Raw genomic sequence first — 7,656 nt, forward strand, 5'->3', positions numbered from 1 at the left:
ATCCTCAACATCGGTAGCCCCTCCTTTCTTAAAGACCCTAGCCTCGTCACATCAATGTTGCCACAACCCACAACTCAAGCCTTGCCAACTTATATCAAAATAGGTACAAAAGATTCAATTCTAGCAAAGGAAAGATCATTCTCTTCCACTAAGAAGACCATCAAGATATTTCCAAAGCATTAAGAGGTGGGTAGAAAAGTGACCTGCTTCAAAGCACAAGGATTCAGATCCTGTTTGGCTACCTAGTAAGATCCAACAGCATTCACATGGAGAAATTCAAAGGCCTTACAAGAAAAAGAAAATAAGGTAGCCTCACCCATGGCATCTAAAGCAAGTACACAAGCAAATGTCAGTAAAGGAAAGATGGATTTCCAAAGGTAATACAAGTCTAAGGCTACCATGCCGATACAACCTAAGTTTGGATCCCAAAAAGACAAACCATGCTCCCAAAAAAAAGAGGTATAATCACAGGAAGAAGTCTACACCAAAACAAAGAACCCACCAACAAACCAAAGTACCATGCTCGATACCCAAGAATTCATTCAACGATGGGTACCCACAAACCTACTTCAGGCTCAAGGATACTATGAAGGCAATACTATGAAGGCAATACCATTATATGGGTGCCCAAAGCTGTCAAGATTAATTAGGTTTCATCAACTTCAACTCAAGGACCCCTAAATAATTATATGGTGTGGAGACCAAAGCAAAAACAGCCTAACCACATGGAGGACTCCACTTAGCTACTCTAGGATGACTTGCCCATTAGTTCATCCAATGAAGGGATATAATTGGAGATGTCTCCATAGATCACCTACACGAAACCACTCTTTGAACCAGCAGGAGGTTAGAGAAGCTCAGTGGGCAGACATAAGCACCTATAATCCCAAAAAAGATGGTAAATAACCAACTACTCACAGGATTGCAAAATCATAATCGAGGAGCCACAAGAACCACTACCTGAAAAGGCAGAATACCACAAGAACCTCCCACAAACAAGACTAACAAGAGTGCTCAATATCCTACAAAGTATTTGGGACGGCTACAATGAATGAGATCAATAAATTTAACCAGCTTCAAGAAAAGAGGTATAAATTTACTCTTAAATGCAAGCAAGTACATTTCTATAGTCAAGCAGTTTTCACATCGTACTTAAATGCAAGCAAGTACATTTCTATAGTCAAGCAGTTTTCACATCGTACTTAAATGCAAGCAAGTACATTTCTATAGTCAAGCAGTTTTCACATCGTACTTCTTCAAAAATCATGATTGTGATTATTTAACTTGCAAATTCATGCCACTAGAAATGCAAAGAAAATGGACATTTAAGGTGCATACATGCTTTACATGATTGGAAAAGGCTTAAAACATGATAAAACCAAAAAAAATAGGTACCGTGATTTCAAAGTCACGCTGATCAAAGCTTAACAAACAGTCCAAGGATGTTGTCAATGATGCAGCACAAGCATCGAGGAGTGCAAAGGACCAAAATCACCAAAAACATGTCATATAGGAATTATGTCGTGATGATCACAGCCCATGATCGATAATCATGCCACTAAAGGATAACCTAGCTCAATTATTTGCACACACAAGGATGTTGCACATGCTATGTTCATCATCAAAATGAAAAAAACATAAGGCTAACTGCCCGAATCATGGCGTCAACCAAAAATGTTTCAAATATCAAACACATGTCCTATAATCCTCATAAAAGGCTACTACATCAACAAAAGAGCAACACATGATTCTCCGAATCATGGCGTCAACCAAAAATGTTTCAAATATCAAACACATGTCCTATATTCCTCGTGATGAAAGGCTACTACATCAACAAAAGTGCAACGCATTAGGTGATTCACAGGGATTGTGAATTTTTTTTTCATGTCATCAGAAATCACGCCATGTGCCACATCATTAAAAATCATGCCACCATCACCGTGATTGGTTAGTCATGGTGACGCTACAGAATCACAGTTTCCATGCCAATTTTTTTTCAAATTGCACTCCACATGCATATTCTACAATCATTTGTTGTGTTGCATTAATTCTTATTACCGTGATTTTTCTAAGATCACGCCCATGATTCCTCAGATTCCTGCAACAAATCTTCATCCAAATGCACAAATGCATGGTATTTTGGCATCCTCTCATCACGTCTCAACTACTTAAGTTATCTCCCCTTAGTATACATGCAATATTGTCATCGTGATTTTTCTAAGAATCATGTCCGTGATTCTTATCTCTGCATAATCACGCTATCTTAAATTCAATCAAAACCATCTTTAACATGTGTTTCACCTCCTTCTTCTAAATGAGATCAAACATCATTTGGTGTAAACATAGGTTTCACCATTCTTCAATAATCACAGCCATGATTTCTGACATATGCAAAATCATAGAGGCTAAAACTAACTCAATTGTGCACCCACATGGCCATAGTGTTTTCTCACCATTCTTATGCAAGTTTCATCACCATGGTTCATTCTTAAAGAAGAATAATCTTCAATCAGCCAATCATCCTTGTCTACTACAATCAAAGGAAGTGTGAGTACACTTTTACTCGATGGTCATTATATCAACACCTTCCATGTACATCTCTGGATGGGGGGGACCATGGTGGCCGACTCATGGTACAATCCATCACCTAGAATTCCTTAAAGTTCAACCTCGCCAACAGTATAGCCAATGATCTTGTTCAAATAGCCTTTGACCCTTTGCATTAAATGGCTCCACAACCTCGCAAGTTGACTAAATCCTTTACATCCTCTCTAAATATTTTGACTATAACAGCTCCAATAAGAGTTTAAGGGCTCACCCTTTTGTACTTCATGGTATCTCACTTAGACCAATGGTCAAAGAGCACCTAATTTTTCTTAATAGAAAAAAAAAGCACATTGGAAGTAAAACATGTTAGGTCACTACAAGATCCTGCTGCAAAGGGATACATTAAAACAAAAAGATGAGTGCATAGGGCTTGCTTGTCAATGCTCATACGGAGCTCTACCTCTCTTCTTCCTCCCTCTAGAAAAAAGCACATGGGAAGTAAAACATGTTAGGTCACTACAAGATCCTGCAAAGGGATACATTAAAACAAAAAGATGAGTGCATAGGGCTTGTTTGTCAATGCTCATACGGAGCTCTACCTCTCTTCTTCCTCCCTCTAGAGGATCAAATACATGTAACATTTAATTATCCACACCATCGTACATCTACCCCTTGACAATATCTTCAATTCAATCATGAAGACATGATCAACATCAAGAAGGGAGGGATATTAACCCATTTTATGGTTAACAAGGTTACCAGTAATCTACATCAAATATCATCAAATCACGTACAAACAAGCCATGAAGAAATGGTGTCCAAATCTCAAACTTGGATGAGCACCCATAAAGATTTGATGGATACTTAATGTTATTTCCCACTCCAAGAGCATGTGGTAGGTGAGCTAGGATGTGCTCCCTAGTGTTGTAATGCATCAATGTATTATGAGATGAAGTAATGCTCAAGGAATAGGCCAAATAGAAGCTTTGGGCACGTGCCCGGCCACAGTTTAAGTGTGTGTAAATACTTATGACCATGTATATAAAGCAACTTCTCTCATAATGCAAGTACACTCTCCCATTGTGTAATTGAGCTTTCCCTCTTGCTAAACCTCTCTCTAATCTTATCTCTAATGCATGCTAGTAAGTGTGTGTGAGTGATTTCAAATGAGAAAAGGGAGTAGTGCTCGTAGTGCAATGTGACGATGTAACAACACTCACAGGAAAAGGTGAATGGTAAGGTACCCATGGCAATGTTAAGCTTGGATACCTCAAGGGTTATAAGCTCGACCGTTGAAAAGATCCCCATGACACATTGAGGTGAGTGGTTCCCTAGAAGCTATCTTGACTCTTCGATCATCAATAGACAATCCACCATTAGAGGATTGGACTCAACTCTTCAATCATAGACAATCCAACATATTAGACACATCTGACTCAACTCTCCGATCATAGATGATCCAATATCGAACGATCCGACTCAACTCTTTGATAGCAAAAGATCTACTATATGACAATCCAACTCAGCTCTCCGATCATAGACGTCCAACATAGGAAGATCCAACTCAACTCTCCGATCACAGACAATCCAACTCAACTCTCTGATCACAACAACTGATCCAACATTTGGATGTTCTGATCCAACTCTCTGACTGCAAATGATCTAAATGATCCACCAATTGGTAGGCTCTCAAATCACAAATGATCTAAATGATCCAACAATTGGCAGGCTCTCAAATCACAAGAGATCTCAGATTGATCTAGCTCTTCAATGATCCAACTATCTAGCCTTTAATGATCCGATGATCCTGCTTTTCAATGATCCGAGTAACCAATGTTTTGACAATTTGACATGTGCAAAGACCTTGCATTTCTAGTGATGTATGCCTATTAGTAGGATGAATTGATTGTGGAAAGTAAATTGTAGCAAGAGACTATTGGGGAAATGAACTTAACAAGTGATTTGTAATGGCAACAAGCATGTATTATAAATTCTTGCTCATGTAAGTGCTCCATTTTTGCATAGCATTATTGCTAGGAGAATGTGTGAGGGTGGCCTTGCCATGTTGGTGGAGAAGCCAAGGGTAGAGTGCTTTTGAACTCTCATGAGCTTTATGCCACCCATGGTTGTGTTGTGGTGCCTAGGCATGAGAGGGATGCTAGTGGTGAATACATGGCCCCAAGCTTTGCCTCGGAATTTCAAACCTTGGTAAAGGGGTGGGAATACTTGGCTAGGAGATCGATAAGTAAAAGTGTTGTATAAACAAACACTACATTGGATGTTGTTGGCTATGGAAGCCAAATGATCAACAAGCAAAGCCAAGTGGTGATGTAATGAGGCAATGGATTTGTGGCACAATGCAAAGAGCATTGAATTGTGTTGCATTGGGGCATTGAATGCCAAATTGTGATTGAAGATTGGGATTGAGATTGGTTGCTCAAGTGCAAGATCATGCCAAAATTTGGTCAAAATGCCTCTTGATAATTTTGTACTAAAACCCTAATTTTTGGATTAACCCTAATTTCTTTTTGGGAAGAGGATCATACCATCTTATTCTACTGAATAAGGGCTCTCTATCAAGCTATCAAATGCTCCAATGTGGGAGGTTAGGAAGGTGGTCACGATGGGAAGGTGGTCAAATCACTTTTGCAGTTTTGACTCTTCTTCATAATCAACTATGATCGATATGGGATTGATGTTTTTTCAAATCTATAATTACATATATTCATTCTACTCGTCAAGATTTTTACGATGATATAAAGATCCTTGCATTCTAACATCGTCTAAATGGTAAACCATTTCAAAGACTTTTAGGTAAAACCCTAAAACAAAGAGATATCGTGGGTGTTAAAAAGTTTGATCCAGGGTGTTCAAAGTATTCCTCTCTCATCAATACAGATGTGGCAAACTAACACTTGATCAAGTTCCATATTGATCGATCAAGAAACACCCATTTTTGTGTTTTCTGGCGAAATGACAAGGGAAAAGTCCAAGAAGTTGAAGGAGACTGACATGGTTGGTCAAGATGTGATGTAGTATTAGTGACAAATGATGGGGATATGATTAAGTAAGATAATGTGGCTGATATGGGTAATGTAGGTGATGGTTTGATGTATGTTTATGGTGAGCCATTGGTAAATACCAAGGAATAAGGTTGATGATGGTGCAAATGCAAATGCCAATACAAGTGCACATGTTGAGCTGATCACGAGCAATGAAATGCAAATGATGATGATGCACTCTATGCTAGATAACTTTAACAATAATCAACAAACTAGCTTGATTGAGAGAATTAACAAGCATGCATCCATGATAGAGACTTTCAAAGGGGAGTTTTCATTAGAGATGAATTCAAGATAAAGGGAACTCCTCACAAACAAAGAACTACTAATGCAAAAGATGCTAATGTGGTCAATCTTGGAAAAGGATTGATTCCTTCTCAAAGTAAACTAGAAGACCTTACACTTAGACATAAGTAACCAAGTGGAAATATGCATGTGCAAATGGGAAACCAAGATAATATGCCATTAACTCCATTGTCCTTTGGAAGTTTGCCTACACGTATACCTTCTACATCATGTGATGACACAAAACGGAAGTGAGTGGCATTTGAATTTCCACAAGTTGAAGGCTCTTTGAATTTCCACAAGTTGAAGGCTCTTGAGATCATGATGGTTCATCCGTCAAGCTTTGCATAGGTAATGCCAAGGAGAAAAATGATAAATTCAAAGATGAAGTGGTCTTCCCAAAATTCAAAGGGGTCAAAGATAAGATGGTCTTCACAAGATGATCATGATGGTTCATTTGTCAAGCTTTGTATAGGCAATGCCAAGGAGAACAATGATAAATTCAAAGATAATATGGTCTTCACAAAAGTCAAGGGAGAAGGTTTAAACAATAAAAAGTTTGATAAGTGGATTAATAAGTTAGATCTATATTTTGAAATGAATCCATGTAGTGATCGGTGCTAAGGTGTATTTTTCTTCACTCCACATGGAAGGATATGCATATACTTGATGGATTGGATGCGATGCAAGATGCCTTTACTTCTAAGTTGTACAAAGATAAACTAATAAGTGAATGGGATGATTGGGAACAAGGGTTTGGCAAAGTTAAGGATTACACCCAAAAATTCTTGTAGCTTATTCTTCATGTGGATGGATTTAGAGAAAGGTTTAAAATGATCAAGTACATCAAAGGTATCAAACCATATATTGGGGCAGATGTAAGAGCTCGAAGGCCTGGTAGGTTTGACTTTAATGCCTCAACATTTGAAAAGAGTGCAAAAGATGCTTCATCAACTCCCACCATTCCTAGATATCCAAATGCCTCCACTGGTACTATGCCATAACAAGAGAAGGGGAGCATAGTCATGCATCTTAACTGTGTGAAGAGGAGAGAGAGTAGTGAGAGGGGGCACGGTGCAACTACGTAGGGTGTGCAATTTTAGTGTGCAACTATGCACATGTGACTATAGCCTTGTGTGAGGCTATACTACATGCAGCTATAGCTGCATGTATAGTCATGTGTATAGTGCTGTGTATTGTGAAAAAAATGATAGAAATCCAGAGAGCATTCTAGAGAGCTCACAATATCCATTTGAGAGCAAAGGGCACGGAGACAAATTTTACAAAGATCTATTTGAAGTTTGGTAACTATCAGATTTGAGTCAGGGGAGGAAGACATCCCAAAGACAGCATTAAACTTAAGATGTGGGCATTATGAACGATGTCACCATGATACCAATTGTGTTGACTAATGCCTTTCAACTTTCAATAGGCTCATACAAGATATATTTAGGAAGAAGCTAGACAATCATGCCTTCATGTTCTTTGATGATTTTCTTATCTACTCTAAGGATTGAAAAGAGCATGAGGCCCAAGTTAGAGAAGTTCTATAAATCATAAGGGAGCACCAAAAAAAGATTAAGTGTACCTTCGTTTACAGACAAAATTGAATATATGGGATTCATTGTATCCAAAAATGGAATCTCATTAAACCTAGCAAAGGTACAAAATATAATGAAATGGACTTAACTGTCCAACATCAAGGAAATTTGAGGATTTCTTGATATCACAAGGTTATATTGTATCTTTATTATGCAAGGAT

The sequence above is a fragment of the Cibotium barometz genome, chromosome 39, assembly GCF_041138505.1.
Source record: "Cibotium barometz isolate CiBa-2024 chromosome 39, ASM4113850v1, whole genome shotgun sequence".
In the NCBI taxonomy this organism is placed as follows: Eukaryota; Viridiplantae; Streptophyta; class Polypodiopsida; order Cyatheales; family Cibotiaceae; genus Cibotium; species Cibotium barometz.